This window comes from Hevea brasiliensis, chromosome 16, assembly GCF_030052815.1.
Source record: "Hevea brasiliensis isolate MT/VB/25A 57/8 chromosome 16, ASM3005281v1, whole genome shotgun sequence".
Lineage (NCBI taxonomy): Eukaryota > Viridiplantae > Streptophyta > Magnoliopsida > Malpighiales > Euphorbiaceae > Hevea > Hevea brasiliensis.
The window spans coordinates 43608535-43635624 of record NC_079508.1 but is presented as its reverse complement, the minus strand read 5'-3'; the positions used below and the strand labels follow the sequence as shown (position 1 = coordinate 43635624).

The window sequence follows — 27090 nt, the reverse complement described above, 5'->3', positions numbered from 1 at the left end:
TGTTTAAGTTATCTAAACCTTATCACCCTAGGACTCCAAACTCTATCACACCTCTCTCTCAAAACCCTATAAATACCCTACTAGGGGAGGGGGGAGAGAGGGAGAAAATTCGGAGATATTTAGAGATATTTTAGAGATATAAAAAATTTAGAGATATTCAAAATTCTTTTAGTTCTTTCTTATTTTTTTTTCTTTTTTCAAGAAGATTTTTATACAAGATTTCTGGAATGTTAGTTTTTGTTGTTTTCTTTTCAAGATCTATGCCACGTAATATTTAATTCTATGTTCTTTGTCTTCAATTTATCTTGTATGTTCATGTTGATCATGTAATTATGTTTAATTTGAGGGGATAAACAACTCTGCACATATTCAATTTTCTGTCTCTCATATTTTTATTATTTTTTATTATTTTTTGAATCTGTAAAAATTTTAGTAAAATTATATTCATATTCTTCACGAAATTCTATTAATTTTAGGCTCAAGAATCACTAAAAAAGTTTTTTTATTTTATAAGTTATGACTGTTTAAAATTAGGATTCCTACAAAACTTGATTTGCGATTTGCAGCATACCCGACTTTTGAAGCCCATATCTCCCTTGTTTCTTAATATTTTTATGTAAATCTGGTATCTAAAATTAATTTTAGAATCTTATCAATCTTTTCCAATTGGTTTCACATTCATATCTATTATGGTTGATGAGTTATAAATTTTATAAAAAAGTAGTGCGATTCTGTCATTAGAATAAGTTACGATTTGTATAGAACATTCGGCTAAGGTTTTGTTTGGTTTATAAATTTTATAATCTTGTATGATGTGTTAGCTATTTTTTGTAATTTTTTTATGATTTTTAGGCATATCTAGCTATTTTTAAAAAATCAGATTTCTTGCTACCATCAATATGCATATTTATGTTTATGCATGTTCTTATATTTTCTTGGGTTTTAATTGATATTTGATCTCTTTTTCTGTATTCTTTTAATTCAAGAGGTGTTGTGAAGTTATTGGATCATGTTAGAAGACTTAGATCATTAGGTAGTGGTAATTAATTAGGAATTTTAATCCCTTTAGAAGACTAGAGTTAGAATCCAATGTGAATTGTTATTAGTATTTTCTTATTTTCTTTATTTCTTTTATTTTCTTTATTCTTTATTGCAAACGAAGTTGGTAAGTAGCCCTAAGAAAAGTATCAAAGAGGACATTTGCGTGGAGCTTACATGGAGCTAAATGGAAGTAAGCCAGAGATATCATTACCATAAGAGAATGCCCTTTTTTAAGGGTAATTTGCCTCAATGGCAACTACAATTATCAACAATTAAGTAGCCCTAAACACCTAAAATAATTATTGGCATGAAAATATAGTAATAATAGGATTTTTATTTGGTAAATTAAAATTAACTTTGTTTTTAATTTAACTTACTTTTGCGTATAATTAATCTAAATAAGTATTTGGTAAATTAAAATTAATCTTGTTTATAAATTAAACTAATCTTGGCATTTAAATAAATTTAATTTAATACTTGGTAATTGTAAAATAAATTTACATGTTAGAAATCTTTATTAGTTTGTGATTGTTTGGGCTTTATATTATATTAGAATAAATTAAACATGTACATAATTAATTTAGTTTAATTATACTTAGGGTAACTTGGTAAAAAATTAATTAATTAGGTTAAATAAAAACTTAGGATTGTTTGAAATTAAATTTGTTTGTAAATTAAATTCTCAATAATAAATTAATTTTAGTCATCCGGTAAATGTCATTTAAATAATTAGCAACCCCATTGATAAGAATTACTTGCGCATGAAAATTATTTGTAAACAACAATCATTTTGTGAATTACTTGCGTGTGTAGGATTATAATTGCATTTTTAGGATAAAGTTTAATAGATGAATGATAAATAAGACTTCTAAAAACATTAGTAGAGGATTGATACTTTAATTAACGAGGTTAGACCAGGCGTAAGGGGTGCCTAAGACCTTTTCCTTACGTACCCACTATCTCGAACCTAGATATTAGGCTATGGTAATGATGGTTTTGAAAACTCTACAAGGAGTAAGTTGTAATCCATGACCCTCGAAAGAAACAATAAATATGTCCCGGTTATTACTCAGGTGGCGACTCCTGTCTATCTATGCCTTTGTGACATAAATCCTTAGTACCGTGGTAGTGTTATGGGAAGACGGTACTTACTAGTAGTTTGATTCTATTAGGATCGTATGAAGTGCATGTCTAGGAAATGTTGTATAAGGAGGTGGTATTTAAGTGAGACCATTGTGACTCCACCATCTTTCCTGGGCATTACTTGGTGCATTTTATATAATTCTAATGGATGATATTTCGCCTCACGCCCTCTTTTACAGTTTGGCTACTCCACTGGGGATTAAATGGATAGTTACTCCAACATATTTCTATTAGTCTAATATTATTCATCTATTAAACTTTTTACATTGCACTGCACTATCACACAGATCACCTTTACCCTTATAACCTGCTAGTACTAACCAAGGAGACCATAGTTCCACTCGAGCTATGACAAATTGGTGAATGCTAAAACACCATGCCTATACCTTCGAGTATATAAAAGAGCCACAGCTTCAGTCGTTGTGGTTAATGGACAAGCTCTAGCATGGGTGACCCTTTTCCTACCCAATGAAGCCCATGAGCCATTGATTTCAGCCTTAGTTAACCCACAAATTTTTGTTGTGCTAGATTTATAACCTTATTATTCAAACCATAAGTTCTAGTGGTAATTGAGATCAACTTAGGCCCACGCATAAACCCAATGTGTGTATAGGCCCAAATCCATTTTAAAACCCGTGTTAAGCAAAAGGATGCTTACTTATAGTTAAACTTTAAAGATATAAATCCTTTGTTTGTGAGTGAAGAATTGTCCTGGACCACCCCCTATTGGTATGTCCAGTATATCGTAGCCTAGGATAAACTTTTTTTATTACCCTACAAGTGAGAGTTGGAGGTATAAGGGGGCGAAAATTCAGTTCTGGAGATATTCTTTCCGATTTTTATTCAGTCTTTGGTCTGATTTTAGTTCAGTTTATATGGTTTGGTTTTGGTTCTATTGGTATGGTTTGGTTTTTGGTTTTGTAAAAGTAAAGGTAAAAAAAAAAAAAGATCATCCATTCATACATTGCATTCACGTACATAGCATGTTTAGGTTAACCCTTAAATCCTATTTTTTTTTAGTAAACATAGTCTCAAAACACACCAAAGAGACTTCCGATCAAGTCACTTAGGTTAGGGAAGGAAAAGACCAATAAGGATTTCACCTGCACTACTGAAGATGGAAGAAACTATGGCCATGCTTAATGAAACCTTAAATGCCAAGATGTTTGAGCTAGAAGAGAAACTTGTGGTCAACTTTGGCAAGAGGCCTCGAGGTAGCCAATTAAGTGGCATTAAAGTTATTGAGGTTTAAATTGTGTTTGAAACACCAAGGAGACTTTCCCAATTCAACCAACCCTTGTCCAAAGTTCTTGAGCGTCTCAAAGCTCAAGACCTCTTACAGCTCTTAGCACCCAGACTACTACCAAATCCACTCCCACCTAGCTATGATATCAATCAATATTGCCAGTTTCACCAAACCCATAGTCATGACACCAACTGATGCTTCCATCTTAAGCATGATATTTAAGACCTAATTGATGCCAAAAAGACAACCAACCCAGAAACTAACTAAAGACCTATACTAGCCCTATGCTTGACCAAATTTTCCACCTCCACCAGGTCTCTACATGATCTCCACCACCCCAAATAACCCTGACAAAATTATCGACTTTATCCAACCTATCCAAAAGCCCAGTGAACCTCAGTCTATAATAGTTGTTGACATTTGTGTTAATTCTAGCTATGATGAGGGTCCTTTGGATGTCTAGACCAATTTCGATAAGGAGGTAGTTGCATTACAACTAGATAGTTCAGTTCCACTAGTATCTAGTTTTCAAGTTGCTGGGATAAATGAAAAAATGATGGATCCAAAAGTGGCTACTGTAAAGAAAAGGATGAAGTTTTTTCTTGGCATGGGCCTAGAAAAATGTATAGATGGCCTGGTGACTTTTCTTGAGATAAAGAGGCAGATCATGAGGTATGGTTTGGGCTATGAGCTAACTGAAGAGGAAGAAGAGCCAAAACCTCTTAAGTTCTTGAAAGATGGGGCAATTACCTGGCCATATGATTAGGGGTTACCACATGTGAAAGAGCTAGAGCAGAAAATTAGCACCATTGATCTAAGGACCGCATGGAAAGTTAAGCACCTAAAGCTATACCCCTAAGTTTGAGTCTATCTTTTGTAATGCTCATAGTTGTGATACTGATGTTTCCATTTTTGATGTACTTGATGAAGATTTCGAGGCAAAGATCAATGACACGATCAGTCTTTTTGCTTTCTTGTTTGATGTTTATTCTAATGGGCATATGCATGGCATTCATAATCATTTAGAATCTCTTTCTGTTAATGCATCAAAATTGATCTCTATTAATTTGGGTACACTAGATAACTCTAAAGATATTAAGTTAGCTGAAGATTTAACCTAAGAAGAAAGAGATAAATTTATAGCCTTATTAATAAAATACCAAGAAGCATTTGCCTGGTCTTATAAAGATATGTTGGGAATTGATCAAGACATAGTACAACACAAGATCCCTATAGATTGAATGAGGACTGCATCTGTGGCCTGGAAGCATTGATAGCTGTTAGGGCAATAAAAGAAGAGATAATTGGAGATTTGATGCTAGTGGTCTCTTATATTAAAGTTGAATGGGAATTGAAGGAAGGAAAATTGAGGCCATACTTAGAATATATAAACAAACTATTAGCTAATTTTTGATAAGGTGATCACGAAGCATGTGTCTCGAGCTTAGAATCAGATGGCCAATTCCCAAGCCACACTGGTGTCCCTATAGGAAAAGGGTGATCAAAAGTTGACTTAGTTAATTATCCTAATGAGAAATAAAATTTCATGCTATGAAATATTAGTAGTAGCACATGTGGACCTAGAGGGTGAAGAAAAATGGTATGAAGACATATGGAGGTATCTAGAAGCGAGAGAATGCTCATAATCAGCCAATAAAAGAGATAGAGCAACAATTCGTAGATTAACTACTCAACTTACTTAGAGCAGCAATTCATAGATTAGCTACTCAACTTACTTTAGCTGGGGGGCAATTCTACAAACTCTTATATATGATAGAAAAATAGGCTGAGCAAATATTGAAAGAAGTACATGCAGGAATGTGTAGTCTCCATATGAATGGAAAGGTTCTAGTTGGAAAAAAAATGTTCGAAACATATAAGGATTGGTCCGAAAAACTGCCTTATGTTCTTTAAGGTTATCGTAGTACTGCAATAACATCCATAGGGGCAACCCCATTCTCTTTAGTGTATGGGTCTAAAGTAGTGCTATCTATTAAGCAGGAGGTCAAATCATTGAGAGTGATGCTAGAAGCTAAGATCCTGAAAAATAAGTAGGCCCAGAAGAGATATGAAGAACTAACCTTGATTAATGAAAAGAGGATGTGAGCCTAGTATCGTATGCAGGCTTATTGTAGGAAGATATGTAGGGCCTTTAATAAGAAGGTTAAGCCAAAAAAGATCAAAAAAGGAGACATGGTTTTGAAAGAAGCCTGGCCCATCCATTTTGATCCAAGAGAAAAGTTTAACCTAAACTAGGATGGTCCATACTTAGTCAAAAAGATCCTGCCACTATAAGAATATTATACCTGGATGGGAATAAATTTCAAGAACCAGTCAATTTAGACAGGCTCAAATGGTACTTTATGTGAGATAGACCCGCTAGATTAAAAACCTATAAAAGGTGGTCTAGGCAAAAGTAAGGGTAAAAAAAAAAAAGAAAAGAAAAGAAAAGAAAAAATGCTAGATTAAAAACCTGTAAAAGGCAGTCTAGGCAAAAGAAGAGATAAGAGATCTAGATGGAAAACTTGAAAAAGTCATTCACCAAATTATAAAGCTTATTTCTAACTTTGGAAGGTTGAAAATTTGGCAAAACTAAATGTAAGAGGGAGTAATGGTGTACCTGAATAAATAAAGAAGTTTTTATTGCATTAACCAGAAATAGTTTTTATTTAATTATAATTGCGAATGTTTGTGTCTTGAGGGACACATCAAATGATTAAGTAATTAAACTGCATTATTTTGATTTAGTTTATGTCTTGTGTGTAACACCCCTATTTGTATAGCCTGGTATATTTCACTGTTCCGGTGACCGGTGTCGGTCCGGACAATTAAGGGGATTAGAACCATACTTAAGACAACTAGAGAAACCATAAACACAAATAATTAGTAATGTTCAATTAGTTAAGTATAAATAAGAAAAACAGAACATAAGAAGTTAAACGAGCTGAGAGTCACAGCGATGGGTGACCTCCTCGGGAACGATTGCGAAGTCATTTTAAACTCAAATTTTGAACCTTAAAATGTGACGCTGCGGTCCTTAGGACCATTATGAACACAGTGGAAAAGAGAAAATCATGAAAAAGAACTGTTAAGCCAGTCAAATAATTAAGTCAGGGAGCCGGAAGAAATATGGAATTATTTGCAAACCGGGATGAACCGGCGAGGGGCAATTTGGTCAATTGACCTCGAGAGCTGACTCCTTACCTAACTGTCAAATAAAATCGGAGAAAAGAAAATTTCGGAATCGATAATTAAATTAAAGAACTAATAGAAAAAAAAAAGAGAGGAAAATAAAAAAAAGTAAATAGGTGATGACATCATGCATGACCTCATGCATGATGTCATAAAAAAATAATTAAATTATTTATTAAATTAAATTTTGTGGTCTTCCATAAGCCAAATTTATAAAAGAAAAGAAAAAAAAAACATTTTAGCTCTTCTTCTTCCCTTGTGCCGCCCCACCTTCTCCATAGTTCCTCCATGAGAATTTCTCCATTAAAGCTTGCACTCAAGCTTTAATTTCTCCACTTAATCTTAATAACTCCCCTAAAAACCTTACTAGAGCTTGTAATCTCAACTTAAGAAGAAGATTGAAAGAAGAAAGGAGAACAAAAGATTGAGATTTGAGGATCTAAGCAAAGGTTAGTCTCTTAACTATCAATTAGTTAATTAAATGCATAATTAGTTGTTGAAATGAGCTTAGAACTAATGAAATGAAATAAAAATATGGGGGAAGGACCATTATTGAATTTTCGGCCAGCTTGAAGGGGAGTATGATTTGCATGAATTTAATGGGTTTGAATGAATTTATGGACCTCCCTTAGTTGAATGATTATGGTTGAGAACTTTGAAATTTGCTAATGGTAATTAAGTAGTGAGATTAGGGTTTGAAACCTAGGGTTTGAACCAAAAATATGAGAAATGAGTAAATGATATCTTTGACCAATTGTGAAGTGAAAAATGGTCAATTGTGACCAAATGAGTTGTGTTGGAATGGTTGGAATGGAAGCTAAATTCGGAGGTTGTATGGTCATGCTGCTAGCAGCATGACCAAGTCAACTTTGAAGGACCAAAAATGAAATTTTACAAGTCCAATTGATATGGTACCAATTGGGGATGAAAATAGACATAAAATGACACAATTTTCATTTAGGAACCATGCCCAAAAAGTGACCAAAACTTAGTGAACCAATTGACCAAAGTTGAATAAGAGCAGTCTGCCACTATAGAAACTGACCAAATGAATAGTGTTTGTTCATTTGGTCATAACTCGAGCTAGGTAGGTCCAAATGACCTGAAATTTTACCAGTGGTTAGATGAGATATAGACCTAAAACTTTCATGAAGAGCACAAGTCCAAATTCTGCCAGCAACCAAGCCATTTGGCCACTCCAAGTTGGTGACTCAAATCTGCCAACACCAAAATTGCCCAGAAAATCTAGGTTGTGTCCAATTCAGCAGCCCTAGTTCAAATGGCCATAACTTGAGCCAAAAAACTCCAATTAGAGTGATTCAAAAATGAGAATAAACTTAAGATAATAAGGAATATTTTCTATGAAGGAAGTTTTGTCAAATTCCAACAGTAAAATTACCAATGGAACAGTGCAACTAGGAGCACCAAAACTGAAAATTTGACAATTTTGCCAAAATGACTTAAGCTTTGAGAAAATGACCAAAACCAACAAATTTAATGACCAAAATGTGGTATGTGGGTGAAGTTGGAGTTCCCATACCTATTAAGCCTTAAAAAGTCAACAATTTGACTTGAATAGTGTAGTGAATAGTAACCCAAAATATAAAAACTTCGAGAACGTCGAATTTAGAGCAATAAAGCTAGTTATAAGTGAAGTGAAATTTTTTTTTGGATTTATGCTAAGTTATGGTACTGAAACACTGTGAAACTGTGTGTTTCAGCTGAAAAAGGCTTGGAAACTCAAAGAGACTGAGTCAAGGCTTCAAGGCGACTCCAGTCAGGTTTGTGCACAATAATAATTGTTTAAATATTTTAATCTCAAAAACTTAACTTCTTTGATTAATTATGTACTGTGTTGCCATTTTATAATCGTAAATGTGACTTTGGAAATTGATTAGATTTCTCATAAATTGTTTGAATAAATTGATTTGAATTGATTTTATATTCACACTTAGCATGACAGTATCACATTATTCCTCCTCCATTTATGGGGTTGAGATCGTTTATTTTCCCCCCTCTCTGGCTTGCCAGTTGAAGTTGAGATCGGATGAGTACTCATTAGCTAGCTAGCCACCTCCCTCATTGATTTTCGATTAATGGGGTTGAGATTGCTTTGTCGTGGTGTACAACACGACATTAATCGGAAATTTTGTGTCATGGCTTAAGTTGTGTATATGATTTTGGCAACACTGTGTTTAATGAATTATTTGACTAAATGGAGTTGTTATGAGCTTTGATATTTGTGAAATATGATTGAAAATTATTTAAATTGTGTTTCATTAATGAATGATTTATTTATTATATTTTAAATTTTTATTGTGCACCACTGAGTATTTTTATACTCAGCGATAGCTTATTTTGCTGTCGAAGATAAGAGCAAGGAGAAAACAGCAAAGTGAGCTGCTATCGAATTGTGGACCATATCGATCATTTTGTACGGGTATTATTTTATACCCTTATAGTTAATTTTGATGTAAATATAGAAATGTTGTATGTATCAATGTAAGTTAAGCAGTTGTAAATAAATTGTAATAATGTTATTTTGGATTTCCTTCTGTAAATTAATATTAGTACATGTGAATTTCATATTTTATTCTTGTGAATGGAGTTATTAAGTATTTTGAGATGATGAATTTTGATTTGGATTGTGGAATTATTTTGAAGTGAATTGAATTGAGTTGATTTGTGATTTATTGAAGGATGGGAGTTGTGGAAAACTTTTGGAAGTGTTTTTTTAGGTATTCGAAGAACGGTTTTCTCCAAATACAAACAGAACTCTATCAAAATTTTTATAAAATTTGCGGCAAAATTAAAATGGACAAAAATTTTTACTAGTCTTTAAGCTTTGAATAAATGGTTTTTAATTCTCACTAAAATGCTCACCACTTCCAAAATGTAAGAAAATTGTTTTAAAATCCCTTGTAGGGTACTTGATGAGTTATCGGTAGGTGAAGTTTGGTAGTTTATTAAGTATTCTACGGGATCATGTTATGTCTTACAGAGGGGTAAGGTGTGACATTGTAAGCATTACAAAATAGTTGCTTGATATGAATACTCTGGTGATTATCTAATTTCAAGAAAAAGAAAAAGAAAAAGAAAAAGAAAAAAAAAAGAGCTCGCTAAGTGAAAAACTCGAAAGGGCCGCTTAGGCAAAAGTTAGAGCAAACCTGCTAAAATAGAAACCCGAAAGGGCATTTCAGGCAAAAGTTAGGGGACAAAGAATGGAGTTCATGAAAGAGAAGTGAGTCAAGGCAGAATAAGATTTTAAAATAGCTTTAGAATAATGAACCATGAAGGAAGCAAAGAAAAAGAAAAAAACTAATTTTATAAAAAAAAGTAGTACGATTCTATCACTAGAATAAGTTACGATTTGTATAGACCATTTGGCTAAAATTTTGTTTGATTTATAAATTTTATGATCATGTATGATGTGTTGGCTGTCTTTTGTAATTTTTTTTATGATTTTTAGGCATGTATAACTATTTTTAAAAAGTCGGATTTCTTGCTATCATCATTTTGCTAGAATTTGGAAATTGTATATTTATGCATGTTCTTGTATTTTCTTGCGTTTTAATTAATATTTGATCTATTTTTCTGTGTTCTTTTAATTCAAGAGGTGTTATGAAGTGTTTGGATCATGTTAGAAGACTTAGACCATTAGGTAGTTGTAATTGATTAGAAATTTTAATTCCTTTAGGAGACTAGAATTAGAATCTAATGTGAATTATTATTAGTATTTTCTTATTTTCTATATTTCCTTTAGTTTCTTTATTTTTTATTACAAATAAAATTGATAAGTAGCCCTAAAGTAATTACTAAAGAGTGCATTTGCGTGGAGCTTACATGGAGCTAAACGGGAGTAAGCCAAGAATATCATTACAATACTAGAAGAGAATGCCATTTTTTAAGGGTAGCTTGCCCCAATGGCAACTGTAATTATCAATAAGTAAGTAGCCATAACTCCTAAAATAATTATTGGTATGAAAATGTAGTAATAATAGGATTTTTATTTGATAAATTAAAATTAACTTTATTTTTAATTTAATTGACTTTTGCATGTAATTAATCTAAATAAGTATTCTATAAATTAAAATTAATCTTGTTTATAAATTAAACTAACCTTGGCATGTAAAATAAATTTAATTTAATACTTGGTAATTGTAAAATAAATTTGCATGTTAGAAATCCTTATTAGTTTGTGATTATTTGGGCTTTATGTGATATTAGAATAAATTATACATGTACATAATTAATTTAGTTTAATTATCCTTAGGGTAATTTAGTAAAAAATTAATTAATTAATTAATTAATTAGGTTAAATAAGAACTTAAGGTTGTTTGAAAAATTTATTTGTAAATTAAATTATCAATAATAAATTAATTTTAATCATCCGGTAAATGTCATTTGAATAATTAGCAACCCCATAGATAGGAATTACTTGTGCATGAAAATTATTTGTAAACAACAATCATTTTGTGAATTACTTGCGTGTGTAGGATTATAATGCATTTTTAGGATAAAGTTTAATAGAGGAATGATAAATAAGACTTCTAAAAACATTAGTAGAGGACTGGCATTCGAATTAACGAGATTAGACCAAGCGTAAGGGGTGCCTAACACCTTCCCTTTACATACCCACTATCCCGAACCTAGACATTGGGCTATGGTAATGACAGTTGTGAAAACTCTACAAGGAGTAAGTTGCCATCCATGACGCTCGGAAAAAATAATGAATATGTCCCGGTTATTACCCGGGTGGTAATTCCTGTCTATCTATACCGTCGTGGCATAAATCCTTAGTACCGTGATAGTTTTATAAGAAGACGGTACTTACTAGTTATTTGATTCTATTAGGATTGTATGAAATGCATGTATAGGAAATGTTGTCTAAGGAGGTGGTACTTAAGTGAGACCATTGTGACACCACCATTTTTCCTAGGCATTACCTGGTGCATTTTATATAATTCTAATGGATGATATTTTGCCTCACGCCCTCCTTTACACTCAAGTACTTTTCTAACTACTTCTCTAATATTTGATGCCATCTATATTCACATACCATTAGCCTTCACATCCAGCTTTAATGCTTCGGACTCGAGAAACTCATTTTTGAACTTCACTTGCTTTACTCTTTTGAACGTCCCCCCCACTTTGTTCGAGCTATAATATTTCTTTTAGCCTTACTTTAATTGTTCCTAAACTTAACATCTAAAACCACTAATCAATATTGACTTGTTAAAGCCTCTCCCAAAATAACCTTGTAATCCTTGCATAGAGCTATATTTGTCTTCCTGGTTAAGAGGAAATCAATTTGGCTTCTATGTTGTTCACCTTTGAAAGTCATTAAATGCGACTCCCTTTTTATAAAGTAGGTATTTGCTAGTATTAGATCATATGCCATGGCAAAATCCATGATACTTTTCCCCTCTTCATTTTGGCTACCAAAACCAAAACCTCCATGAACATTATCATAACCTTGCCTATTACTTCCTATATGTCCCTTCAAATCTCTACCGATGAGAACATTCTCTTTATTCGATGTGCTTTGTATTAGATCATCCATATCTTTCCAAAACCTTTGTTTACTCTCACTATCTAGTCCTATTTGTAGGGCACAAGCACTAATTATATTTATTATTTCTCCTTCTAGTAGTAGCTTGACTAGTATAATTCTATCTCCTACTATTTTCACAGCTATTACAGAATCTTTTAATGTCCGATCTATGATCATGTCCACTCTATTCTTGTTCCTCTCTTTTCTGGTAAACCACAGTTTGTATCCTGAATTACCTACTTCCTTGTTTTTCTCTCCTGCCCATTTAGTCTCTTAAATGCAAGCAATATTCACCCTTCTCCTTTCCAAGGTATCCATAAGCTCTATTAATTTTCCTGTAAGTGATCCAACATTTTAAGTACCAACCCTAACTCTCCTCCTATCCTGTTCCTTCCTAATTGATTTCCTTCTATTATATCTTTTATTGTTCTCTATGCCTATCTTATGTTCTATTCTACTATCTGTTCTATGGACTAACTTCTTTACTCACACTCGTCCATGATGTGGGAACTCTTGCTCTTTTAACACTACACCCAGGCGCCAGTATGGTGCACCACTTTCAGTGAATGCCTTACACCCTTATATATTTCTTACTACACTCGGGCTCCGATGTAATGCGTCATAAGTAGAGGACACCTCAATGTTTATATCGTAAGAATCCATATCATGAGGTGTGATGAAATTTTTAGGCTGGTTGTTGCCTACCGCAACCCTCCTCCTTTATCCGAGCTTGGGACCGACTAAGCACAAACTACTTAGGTGGAGTTGAGGTATTGAATTTGATATCATGTTAAAATTTTATAATTTTATAATTTCAATCATTTTAAATGCACATCTATTCAAACAGGTTATAGATTCATATGCAAACAATGATTGGAGACTAGATAAAGTCCATAATGAGAGTATTAGAGAAAAGGTAGGAGTGGTGCCAATTAAGGATAAGTTAAGAGAATGGAGATTGAGGTGGTTTAGTCATGTGAAGCATAGACATATGGAGGCTCCAGTTAGACAAGTAGAACACATTAGGTTAGAGGATAGAAAGAAAAGAAGGAGTAGGCCTAAACTGACTTCGAAGAGAGTAGTACAACATGACCTAGAAGTATTACATATTTCCGAAGATTTAACCCAAAATCATTTAGAGTGGAGAAAGAGAATTCATATAGCCGACTCCAAATTTCTAGGATAAAGGCTTAATTGAATTGAGTTGAGTTGAGTAGTTGAGAAGCAAACAATGATAATAGAAGGTTATTTTCCAAAGATACAAGGATACTTGTGCAAATATCCCTCTCATATTTTCAAGATCTGAGTTGAGCAACTAAGTGTTTATTATGGATAGTGCAAAGATCATCTAATCCATGAGGGCGAAGTTATCATTTGTGGATTCCTACAGTTCATCAGACTTATGATCTGATGTTATTTGATATGCTTGGCATGTGCTTTAAGTTAGAAAATAATGAGGTTGGATTTCAAATTCTTGTGTCTTTGGTGAGGTCATACTTCAAAGAGCAATCTTCTAGTGAGTGGTAACTCAAAATACCAGAAGACACTACAGCTGGAGAATCCCATAGGCGGCCTATTGGTTTTGTCAAAACAGGATTTGTTCAAGGGAACTCCACATAAGTAGTTTATGCTTAGCTGGTCCCAAGCCAGGATAAAGGAGGAGAGTTGCGGTAGGTGACAACTAGCGTAAAAATTTCATTACACCTCATGATGAGGATTCTTATGATATAAACGTTAGGGCGTTCTTCATTTACGACACACTACATTGGAGCCTGTGTGTAGTGAGAAATATGTAAGGATATAGGGCATTCACCGAAAGTGACGCGCCATGCCAGTGCCCAGGTGTATTGTTAAATGAACAAGGGTTCCTACAACATGGACAGGTGTGGATAAAGAAGTTAGTCCATAGAATAGATAGTGGAATAGAACACAAGATAGGCATAGAGAATAATAAAATATATTATAGAAGGAGATCAATTAGGAAGGAACAGGATAGGTAAAGAATCAGGGTTAATACTTGAAATGTTAAATCACTTACAGGAAAATTAATGAAGGTTATAGATACCTTGAAAAGGAGAAGGGTGAATATTGCTTGTATTCAGGAAACTAAATGGGTAGGAGAGAAAAGCAAGGAAGTGAGTAATTCAGGATATAAATTGTGATTTACCAGAAAAGAGAGGAGCAAGAACAGAGTGAGCATGATCATAGACAGGATATTGAAAAATGCCATAATAGCTGTGAAAAGAGTAGGAGATAGAATTATACTAATAAAGCTAGTACTAGAAAGAGAAACAATAAATGTAGCTAGTGCTTGTGCTCCATAAATAGGACTAGATAGTGAGAGTAAATAAAAGTTTTGAGAAAATATGGATGATTTAATGCAAAGCATACTGAATGAAGAGAATGTTCTAATCAGCGGAGATTTGAATGGACATGTAGGAAGTGATAGGCAAGGTTATGAGAATGCTCATGGAGGTTTTGGTTTTGGTAGCCAAAATGAGGAGGGAAAAAGCATCCTGGATTTTGCTATGGCATACGACCTAATACTAGTAAATACCTACTTTATAAAAAGAGAGTCGCGTTTAGTGCCTTTCAAAAGTGGACAACATAGAAGCCAAATTGACTTCCTCTTAACCAAGAAGACAAATAGAGCTCTATGCAAGGATTGCAAGATTATTCTGGGAGAGACTTTAATAAGTCAACATCGATTAGTGGTCTTGGATGTCAAGTTTAGGAACAATTCAAGTAAGGCTATAAGAAATATTGTAGCTCAAACAAACTGGTGAGAGTTAAAAGGAGTAAAGCAAATGAAGTTCAAAAATAAGCTTCTCGAGTCCGAAGCATAGAAGCTGGATGTGGAGGCCAATGGTATGTGAGTACAGATAGCATCAAAAATTAGAGAAGTAGCTAGAAAAGTACTTGGAGAGTCTAGAGGACATGGACCACCCTCAAAAGAGAGATGGTGGTAGAATAAAAAAAGTACAAAAGGCAGTGAAGAGAAAGAGAGAATGGTATAAGAAATTACCTAAGTGTGATAATAATGAGGCTTATAAACAGTACAAGATAGCAAAGAAAGAGGCAAAAAAGGTGGTTAGTCAAGCAAGAGAGTAGACCTTTGAAAAGTTATACGAGAAACTTGAAACTAAAGAAGGGGAGAAAGATACTTATAGATTAGCAAGGAGGAGAGAAAAGAAATATCAAAATCTCAATCAAGTTAGGTGCATTAAGGATAAAGAAGAAAAATTATTGGTGAAAGATGAAAACATTAAAGAAACATGGAGAAATTTTTTTAATGATCTCTTTAATAATAGTCAAAGTGGTAATAGCGTGAGTATAGGCTACAGAGTAATAAAAAAGAATGTGAATTATACTAGAAGAATTAGATCTTCAGAAGTAAAGGAAGCACTTAAGAGAATAAAAGTGAGTAAAGCTTGTGGACCCGATGGAATACCAATTGAAGTGTAGAAGTATTTAAAAGATATGAGAGTGGCATAGTTAACTAAATTGTTTAATAAGATTCTAAACTCAAAGAAAATGCCTGATGAATGGAAGAGGAGTATTTTAGTACCTATTTTTGAAAATAAGGGAGACATCCCGTGTTACTCAAATTATAGGGGAATTAAACTCATGAGCCATACTATGAAGTTGTGGGAGAGAATTGTGGAACATCGACTACGCCATGACACTTCTATCTCTCCCAATCAATTTGGCTTCATGCCCAATTGTTTAACTATGGAAGCGATCTTTCTCATTTGAAGCTTGATGGAGAAATATAGAGATGTAAAAAAAGATCAATTTTTGCTGGTTTTACCACTCTGCAAGTGCACGGATCGCTAACAAGTAATAAAGTAGTGAGTGAAGTATTGTTTTCACGAGGAATTTAGTTAGCAAGTACTAAACTACACAATAATTCTGACTATCTAGGCTATCGAATATAGATGGAGGGTGAATTAAATCTATTTTGGATGCTGAAAATCAAGAGAATAATTAATTTTGAATAAAACTATCTATTGAAGCAATTCTAGAATTAAGATTTCACACTTTAACCTTATTATAGATTTTAATCTTGTCTATTCATTAGATTGAGGATCGTTGCTTTAATGAAAACTAATCCTAAGATACCCTAGGTCCTCTCTCAAGGCACCTAAGGTGCATCTCAACCAGAACTAAACCCTACTTTCATTGGCGATTAGTCCTAATAAAAACCCTTTAAGATCTATGACTAGTTATAGAACTCCACGAAGGATTTTAACCTATCTCTAGGTCAGATTCCCTAAGTTCAATATTCTGATTTTCCAATATTAACCTTCACCTTTCAGTCCTTCAATTAGTATCTTATATCATGTCTAAGTGGGTATCAACATATAGCATGTATCAAGAACACAGAATTTTAAATCAAAGAACAAAACTCACATCCAATAAATAAAACTCAATATTGATCCATAATAATGATTACAAGCTCTACTTTCCTAATTCCAGAATAAAGAAATTATTCACACATGGTGAGTTTAACAAACATAATAAAAAAATAAAATAAAAGAACATGAAAAGTCTGCTTAAAGAAATAGAATGAAAGAACCGAACAGGATTTTCTGCAGTTTTAAACTTGTGGAACTTTGGCTAAGGATTTTCCTTTGTTGCTGATGCTCTGTTCTTCAAGACGGCTGTGAAGAATGTGTATGTGAAAGTGAAATTAGGTCCTCCTTCTATATTATCTGCTGCTTCTATTTATATTAAATGGCCCAGGGTTAGGTTTTTAGAGTCCTCAAGGCATTAGAAGTCTGTTCTGAGTGTGAAAATTGGAGCTGGAATCAAATCAGAAAACTGACTGTCGCATGATACACAACTCGTGTGTCACTACATGGCCCAGGGTCATGTACTGGGGCTTTGAAGACTGCATCTCGTATTGGCACAGGAGATTACACGGGACACAACTATTTATACAAGTCCAATTACACGGCCTGTGTACTATGTTTCTTCCTTGGCTCTTTAGTTTTCTCCTGGCAGTAGGTTATACGGGTCTGTGGCTTTGCTTACACGACCCGTGTAAAGTATATCAGTAACACTTTTCTTTCCTTTGAGTTTTTCCAAGCTTTCTTGTATACTCCTATGCTTGGGAACTTCATCCAAGCAACTGAAATGATGTAGAAAACATGAAATTTAGAGCATGGCAATGAAATTTATAAAAGTTGTTGAAATTAATGATTATGCATGAGATTACTTATCTAAATGCCATGAAATACTATACAAATGTACTTAAAAATATCTATATAATACAAATGCAGCAATCAACATATGGTTTTTATTGATTTGGAGAAGGCTTATGATAGTGTTCCAAGAGATGTCTTATGGAGAGTGTTAGAACAAAAAAGGATATCTATTAGGTACATACAAGTGTTAAAAGATATGTATAAAGAAGAAACTATTATTGCGCGCACAGTAGGAGGGGACACGAGATTTTCCTATCTCAGTTGGATTACATCAAGGTTTAGCTGTGAGCCCTTACCATTTTACATTAGTTCTAGATGAATTGATGAAACATATACAAGAGAGTATCCCTTAGTGTATAATGTTTACGGACGATACAGTTTTGATAGATGAGACGTGATAAGGAGTCAATAGAAAGCTATAGCTTTAGAGAAATACTCTAGAGTCAAATGGCTTTAAGTTAAGTACAACGAAGAGAGAATACATACATTGTAAGTTTAGTGAAGGCCAAATTGGCGATGGGGAAGGAGTTAGTTTGGATGGAGTGGCATTGCCCCAAAGTAATCACTTTAAATATATCGGCTCAATCCTTCAAGTAGATGGGGGATGTGAGGAGAATGTTAGTCATATGGTTAAAGTTGGATGTTTGAAGTGGAGATGTACCATGAAAGTTTTATGTGATCAGAAGATTCCCAATAAGTTGAAAGAAAAATTTTACCGTACAGCCATATGACTGACCATGTTGAGTGCTGAGCAATGAAGGAACCGTATGTGTCTAAGATGAGAGTTACGGAGATAAAAATGTTAAGGTAGATGAGTGACCATACTAGACTAGATAAAGTCTATAATGAGAGTATTAGAGAAAAGGTAGGAGTGGTGCTAATTGAGGATAAGTTGAAAGAATGGAGATTGAGGTAGTTTGGTCATGTGAAGCGTAGACATACGGAGGCTTCAATTAGACAAGTAGAGCACATTGGGTTAGAGGATAAAAAAAAAAAGAATGGGTAAACCTAAACTCATTTGGAGGAGAGTAGTACAACATAACCTAGAAGCATTACACATTTTTTAGGATTTAACCCAAAATTGTTTAGAGTGGGGAAAAAGAATTCATATAGTTGACCCTAATAAATTTTTGGCATAAAGGTTTAGTTGAGTTGAGTTAAGGATTTGTTTGAGGGAGGTTAGTGATGATGATCTCTTGTTACTTAGAAACTTGTCTTTTTTTTTTAATTATTATTTGTTTCAATGAATTCGCAATTCTTTCTTTGGTAATAAAATCACAGGATTTATTTCTGATATGCAACAAGAAGCCGGTGGCAGAGGCCTTTTGTGAAGCAGTTTTACTGGCTCACCTTAGGGAGGAACAGTGGAATGAAATACCTCTAAAGCAGAGGAGAAGAGAAATATTTGTTCTTGTCAAGAACTTGAGATCTTCAGCCTATAGACTTGCTATGGCATCATATGGAGTTCTTGTGAGATGCTGCACGTGTGATAACAAATACACAGATGAAGTTAGGTAGATTATGGTTCTGTTCGGAAATATTAGTTGTTCTAATAGCTGCTAGCTATTCTAGTGGCTCTCAACTATTAGTTGGTAAATATTAACTGTTAGTGGTTAATTGTTTATATAGTGATTTAAAGTAGAAGTGTTCTGTAAAATAGCTATTAGATTAGTTGTTAAATATAAAAATAGTAGTATTATCTTTTTGATCCCTCAACTTCTAAAATAAACCACTTATTTAATCTTTAAAAATTAGTATAAATATTGTATCGCTGAACAATATAAATAAAAGAGGTAGTCAAAATACTAAACGCTATCTTAAAAACTATTGCCGAACAGTGCCTACGTGTAGTTACTATAATGTTGCATTGCAAAAATAGGTTGCAGGTAGTGATAGGGTTTGGCTGAAAGAACATGTATCTTGCAACTAATTTTGCTCATTCTTCTCAATTATCAATGCAATTGGTTTTGCAGTGCTACGTGTAGTTACTATAATGTTGCATTGCAAAAATAGGTCAGAGCTATTGCAGGTAGTGATAGGGTTTTGCTCAAAGAACACGTATCTTGCAACTAATTTTGCTCATTCTTCTCAATTATCAATGCAATTGGTTTTGCAGTGAAAGGGGGCACTTCAAGGGGATGTGTTCAAGCAAGGGATGCTAATAGCCTTAGGTCTGCCGTAGACTGGACTTTGAAGGGGAGGTATTGCAATCAACTTGATACAGGGTTGCTAGCCTACATTTTGTTTCTTCTCCAATCTTTCACCATTCTACGGCTCATTCACTATTATGCATTTTGAGGTTTTATTATAAGTGGATTTTGATATTCAACCAGTTTGAAATATGAAGCATTTATGCTTGGGACATCCAAGGCAAAACATAATGACGAAGGATTTGAGCTTCTCATTACAACACCCATCCCAGATCCAACTGAAAAGCTTATAGTTTTGGGAAGGATTATTAGTTAAAGGAGAAGATGTTCAGGTGAAAGCACTGTCTGTCTTTCTATTTGTTGTGACAAGTGTGAGACTTTTAGTCCCTTATTTCCATATTTAAGCATTGTATGAAGATGACTAAGAGGCACACTATTATCCTGCAGTAACCATATTCTAAATATTTTGCGATTGTTCTGGTTGTCATGACATGCGTGGGATTTTGTCCCTTATTTTCATATATGACCATTATATTGCTAATGAACAGGAGATGCATTACTCTAATGCAGTAATCATATTTTTAAATGTATAGGCATAGGGTCATTTGTTCTCATAGAAACAGGATAATAAATTGCTGTCCTTAACCTATGGAGTTTTCTCATACCTATTTGGATAAGTTTGATCTGGAATTCATGTCATTACTACTTTATGTTAAAGAGTTGTGTTTCTGGTTGTTGCTGATTATTGAAGAGGTGGATACATATGAATATTTTCAACCTAAATCTCATATAGGGATCATCAATGTGACTCAAAAACAGGAAATCATCAATGGCCAGCCAATTCAAAGCTTTTCCGCATTGCATTTATTACTCCATTCCGCTTACCATGTTTCTTGCCAAACTTGCAATATGAACAGTGTGAATTTGGGAGTCCATGACATTGCTCTGGAAAGGAGATCTACGCAGAAGTGTTCAAGCCATTTTAAATTAGCATATATAGTGAATGATATCAATCCTACTCGGACAATTATTCTTCAGGCTACATCATACACTAAAATGACATTGTATAGTAGGTTCGTGTAATCGTTTACTTGGAAATATTGATGGGGCAAAGTGATTTTGCTGATGAGCAATGCTTGTGATTGGAGCTTTTTCCTTGTTTCTTATTCATGGAGTCATGACCTCTCTTCTAAAAACCAGACCAAATCAACAAAAAAAATATAGATCCAATCTTTCATTAGCCCTTTTTTTTAATTTTCTTAATCTAACCTTAAAGACAACTTTTTTTTTAAATTTTGAAAATTTTATTTTATTTTATTTTTTGACCTACTTGAATTTGTTGAATTAATTAGCATACCAAATCATTAATTGTTAATGAAGCCACTCTCTCTGGTTCTCCCTCTCTCCATCTCGCCGTCACCATTTTGTTTCAAAACAGACTAGGGACCAAGAAGTAGCTAAGCCAATTTATTATAGATTTTCACATGATAAAAGATGAAATCTTGTAGGTTTCCCCATGATTTATGAGGTGTTCCTAAAAACCGAATTTGTGAACTAAATTGACTTTAATTTAGTTTAGGTCAGTTTAGTTTTTATGAAAATTGATTTCGATTTGATTTTAAATTTTAAAAAATTCGATCCATTTAATTCGATTTTAAACCGAATTGATCATTGCTCACTCCTCACTTGCGCTTTCTAACGTCATTTTGTCTGCTACCAGCCTCTTTAGCTTTCCACCTTATGCTTTTGTCTCTCATACGTTTATTTCATCATCAGCATCTCCTTATCCTCTATTTGGGAACATGGTAAGTGTGAGAGAGAATTAATTTTTGAGGGAAATAGAGAAAAATGATAAAGGAAAAAAAAAAGTACAATTTTTCTTTGTGCCCATAGAGCTTGAATTTTCTAATTAAAAAAAAAAAGAGATAGGAAAATAAATAGAGTTTCATCAATATAAAATTTTTTATCTCATTAATATTTATTTCATTTTAAGAAATTAAATATTAATTTTAAGAGATTAAATTAATAATTATTCTATTTAAAAATTAAAATTTATAAGAATAATATTTAACCCTTGACTTTTTTTTAATATTTTATCAAACACATTGGTAAATGCAAGTATTTTGAAGGTTAATAGAATTGGGTTTGAGGCAATATTTAAGAATGACACAGAAGTTTTAGCTTACACTGTTAAGGTGTAATTGGCAGTTGGTCTCCGGATGTTGCAAAGGCTTATCTTTTATGAAAATTTTTTGATATATCAGAGTGTATAAAATTATTTATGCACACAGTCAATAAAAAAAAAATAATTATTATATTTTTTATTAGATTTCACTATATAGGATTTACCATTATTTTGTTGGTGTATCAATTCTTAATTAAATGAGTATATACACTCACGCGCATGTTTTTTTTTTAGAAATAACCCGGTATCCGAATCCCACTAGTTCGATTAATTGATATCTATTTTAATTTTATATTTATTATTACCAAGTCTATTTGCCAAAGTATCATCTAATGTTCAACATTAAATTCAAAATTAATAATTGATATTTCATCTTTAATGTCAAACTACTAATTTTTTTAAAGTTTAAATTTGAATTTTATAAAAAGTCATAAGTATTATATTGAACTAAATTATGAAAATTATATGACAATTCTTTATAAAAATAAAAAGATTCAATTTTTTTTTTCCCTTTGCTTTTCCTTTTCTTCCTCTCCCAACCCAAGCAGGATGGAGATTCGTGTACGGCTTTATTAGTGATGTTCTCCTTTGGAGTATGTTATATTTAATTTTTAAATATTTGAGAAACAAAATAAATTCAAATGTATAATAATATATTTTAAAAGGGTTACTGTTATAGAAAGTTGGAATTCATACATCAACTTAATAACTATTAATTTTGCTTGTTGGGCAAGGGATTGTTCTTATATTTCAGGCTTTGAGCTTCCATCTATACAATCTTACCCTTGAACTTTAATGCAATGAAATTTACAATTTAAAAATATAAATAAATAAACTTGGAAATCATATCTATAAGATATAATCAAAACCCAAAAATTGTTCTCATTTATAAATGTATTTTTCTTTTCTTTTTGTGTGGAGAGATAAGGGAACTTTTAAAGGGCACATTTCCTTCCCATGCAATTAGGTAGGTGAATAATAATCTAAAAGGCTGACATTTTTCATTGTCACAATGATTTATATAAATATGATATGGATAAGGATGGTTCCTAGTAATAATTCCATGACCTTCTTGTCTTCTATATGATCTTCTGCCATTTACTCTCTGTATATTGTCCTTTTCTCCATGTCATATCCAACTCATGCATATCCTAAAAAAATATATATATATATATATATATATATATATATATATATATATATATATATATATATATAGACAAAAATAAAATAGTAAGATATGATTTGGAATTTGATACTTTTGTTAAAGACCAAGAAGAAGCAGATCCATCAATTGATGACAACACTTTGATTTAGTTGTAGCTTTCCTACATCATCTATCCACCAAACTCTACCTAGTTTCGGTTGGTAGAATTTGAGACTCCTAAATCAAACGGATTAGGGCCAATTTTCAACAGTAATCGGTATTTTTGTCAACAAACTATTTAATTTAAAAGCTTATAAGTGAAAGTTTCAAAAATAATTTTATAAACTCAAATTCATATAATTATTTATATTCACTACGACATAATAAATTTAAAGAAACAGTTGAAAATCGTTGTCATATATGTTTAAATAGTAGTTATAAGTCAATGGAGCGAATTAAGAACTATTACAATTACCTCTATTACCGTAATATAAAGCAACGATTTGATTATATTTTTACAATAAACAAAAACTATTATCTTGAATAAGTATAAATAATTGTTATTGTAATAATTTTAATATCAATTTTGTTAAATTATTGATATAAAATCTGTATTGTTTTCAAACTTTCACAAAAGAGTTATAATTTTATAATTAATATACAAAAATTATAGCTTTAAATCTAATATGTAGTAGCCATCATTTGTAAACCTTCACTCTCTTGTGCTTTGAATTTCTTGTTTATTTTATTCTTCTCCTTTTGTTTGTGAAGGGTTCAAGCCCAACGCTTAACAATTCTATTAACTTCCCCAGTTAGACAATTTGATATTAAATACAAGAAGTAGGTCTCCCACCACGTAAATTTCTAAATTTCATAGATTGAGCTATCTAGGGAAAATTTCAAATCATCATTTTATCTATTGTTACTTGAATTTTAATTTTGAGTGCTCTAATTTATCTCATTTTTGCCTATTTTCATTAACAATATCTTATTTTCTTAATTTTAGTCATTTATAGATTTAGTTAATTGGTTAAATTGAGTTTTTCATGTTCATACCTTAAACTTCAAATTCTCATTTTTCTTTTATTTGCTACATTAAAAAATAATTTTAAAATAATTTACTTTACATCAAAAATTTAATTGAAAATACAACTCTTCACAGGAACGATATCTTTTTCTATACTACTTGAATAATTCATGTGCTTGCTGTGGTCCACATCAACTTACAATATATTAACATATATTAACTACATATATCTATATTATATATAGATAAATTTTAATTATTTTTATTATGAAATCTTTTGTTAAAAAATTTGAGAGATATATAAAAGTAATAAAAATAAAATTTAAAATACCTAATAAAAAATTTAAAACATTACATTATTTTTATATATTAAAATTAAAAAAAAACATATAAATTAAAATTATTAGTAGCCACGTGTATTTGGGCACAAACAATTCCCTAACCAATCTATAATTCAAAGTGATCTAATTAAAATCAATTCCACTCAAAAAGGAAATTAAAATAAATTATAACCTGAAATAATCCGAACATTTCTTTTGACTGACTTATCAAAAGAATATAAAGAAAGAAATGGCAGGCAAGAGAATGGAATAATTGATAATATTATACAGATTATTGCAAAGTTGGAGATAATTAGGTAAAAAGGGTTCTTAATCTTATATATGCGTCTCTGTGAGCTTGTGTTGCTTGTTTCTTTATCAGTAAATGGATGTGCATGAATACATGAACTGTATTCTTTATTAATCTTTACACATCAACACATGCATTTTCCACTTCAACATGCCTCCATTTAATAATTTATATATAATTGATTAGCTCTTAGATTCAGTAATAACCATTAGCTATTAATTAGTAATCAATGATTAAATATTTAATTAATTATTGATAATCAATGGCTATTACAATAAATCATTTTTAATATTTTAAAACTAAAGAAAAAAATATTTTATTATATATTAAAATTGTTTTTTATGCGTCGTGTATCCCAATTTCTTTCTTTCTATCAGGTGAAAGTTAAGTAGAGTTAAATAGAAATTTCTGAGCTTGTTAAGACAAAAAGCTTAAATTAAAGCTTATTTGAATTCCGATGAAAATTGAAAGGCATATTTAAATTTTTTTTAAATAGGAAAAATAAGAAAATAAAATTTTAAATTTAAATTTAAATTTATCAAGTGAATGATATGTCTCCGGTCACAAGATTAAACAACATTTAGAATTATTTCATTAAAAATCTCCAATTAAAAAAATTTGAAGAGCTTATCGAGCTACGAAGGGATGGAGTTGGTAGCCAACTGGAGTTTTCTTGAAGAAAGGTGTGTTCTTGGGGTGGCTAAACCCCATACCCATTAATGTGGGAATCCCATACCTTGCTGTATCTGCACATGAAATATCCTTTATTTCTCACCACCACCAATCTAACCAACCAACTGTTCTCTTATAATATCCCCATCTTTTCCAATTAAGACTTTTGTAGTTACCTACCTCCCAAACACATCACATGTTCTTTCTCTCTCTCTTCAATGAGTGAGATAGTTCTTTAAATTCCATTATCTCCTCTTTAATTAAATATTATAATTGTACTTATGCATAGGAGCTACTTTTTTATTATCACAAGCTTTCTTGTCTACCTATCATAGTGAAATTGTTGTATAAATCTTTATAAATATGCTATACTATTTCATGCAATTAAAAAAAAAATTGTCATATAAACTAATCTATTTAATGAAGATTAAAATCTTACCATATACGTATATGATCAAATCTCCAATGGAAGATGTTTTTTTTTTTTAAATTAACTGCATAGTATCCTCGTCCACACATATGGATAAAATCAATTTATATTCAACCTAGAAGAACAATTTCAAAATTCAAACTTCTAATCTTTTAAATAAAATTCATATGTGAATCAGCTAATTTAAAAATTTGTTTGTAGACAAGTTTTACATAGGAATGGCAAGGAATAGGGTATTTATGAAAATTACTTCACTTGAGTTCGAACTCGATTAATATTCTCAAAATCTGAACTCATCTAAAATCTGAACTCATCTTAAATCTGAATAAAATTTACTCTCAACTATCTAAACACATCCCATATCCGATAATTAATACCTGCAAAATACCTCAACTTATTTAATTTTATATATTTAAATTAAAAATCTATATAAAAAATTATTTTTATCAATAATGTATATTTTAAAATTTTAATAATTTCATAAAATATTTTAATTTTATTTTACATAAAATAAAATATGTAAAAATTTATAAATATTATTATAAAAATTATATATTTTATATTTAATTAAATATTTATATAAATAAATTTAAATAATTGATACCCATACGTAAAATTAAACTTGACTTAAACCTATCACGATTATTAAATTTCAAATTTAAATCTATCATAAATTCGTATTATTAGAATTCAGATAAATTAAATATCCATGACTCGTTTTCATCCCTAATTTCACACCAATAATTTAACAGTTTGTTAGTATAATTATTCTTTTAGAGGAGACGTGATTTATTTTATAATAATGTATAATGAAGTGATAGTTAAAATGAGATTCCACACACGTGGGTTAGTGGGTTTAGGATTAATTATTATAATTTAATTGGTTGGTAGGCCTAACCAACCCCCTTTCCATTTCTAATTACTGTAAGCTCTCTGATTCTGAGGCTCCAGAAGTTTTGCAGCCAAACCATGTTCTACAAACAACCCTAACGCTGATTTAGGTTGTCAAATTCCCTTGTTTGTTGGGTACTTAACATGATATTTTTGACTTTTTTCCAAAATCTCATTTTTATTGTTTTACATTGAACTTGTGCCCTTACTAATTTTTCTTTTATTAAACTTCTCTAGGTGCCATGGAGATCACATTTTTTATTTAAATTATTTTAAAATTTTAAATTTAAGCTCAATTTAATTTAAAAATTAAGAAAATTGAGGGTATAATTACTAGTAGACAACTGTTTTATGTTTTTTTAATTTTCATTTTTTATGAAAAATAAGAGGAAATATGAAAAACGTATTCAATTGTAAATAATAGAAAAAGATTTTTTTAATTTAAAAAATTTTTAAAAATTTTTCATACATTTTACAATTAAAAAATTATTGTAAAACATATTTAAAAATTTAATTTTATTTTTAAATTTTTTTAATATATATTTTTTATTTATTTTTATAATAATATGATT

At 31.6% G+C, this 27090-nt stretch overlaps 1 pseudogene; it reads left to right on the top strand.

The window, feature by feature from the left end:
• The window catches only part of LOC110647728 (ribonucleases P/MRP protein subunit POP1-like), a 69215-nt pseudogene extending 49363 nt beyond the window's left edge, over positions 1-19852 (top strand).
• Positions 19853-27090: the final 7238 nt, after the last annotated feature.